Consider the following 349-nt stretch of genomic DNA (forward strand, 5'->3'; position numbering starts at 1 on the left):
AGAGATGGGAATACCAGACCACCTGACCTGCCTCTTGAGAAACCTGTATGCAGGTCAGGAAGCAACAGTTAGAACTGGACATGGAACAACAGACTGGTTCCAAATAGGAAAAGGAGTACATCAAGGCTGTATATTGTCACCCTGCTTATTTAACTTATATGCAGAGTACATCATGAGAAACACTGGGCTGGATGAAGCACAAGCTGGAATCAAGATTGCGTGGAGAAACATCAATAACCTCAGATATGTAGATGACACCACCCTTTTGGCAGAAAGTGAAGAACTAAAGAGCCTCTTGATGAAAGTGAAAGAGGAGAGTGAAAAAGTTGGCTTAAAGCTCAACATTCAG

This window comes from Bison bison, unplaced genomic scaffold (assembly GCF_000754665.1).
Source record: "Bison bison bison isolate TAMUID 2011002044 unplaced genomic scaffold, Bison_UMD1.0 scf7180017864066, whole genome shotgun sequence".
NCBI lineage: Eukaryota > Metazoa > Chordata > Mammalia > Artiodactyla > Bovidae > Bison > Bison bison.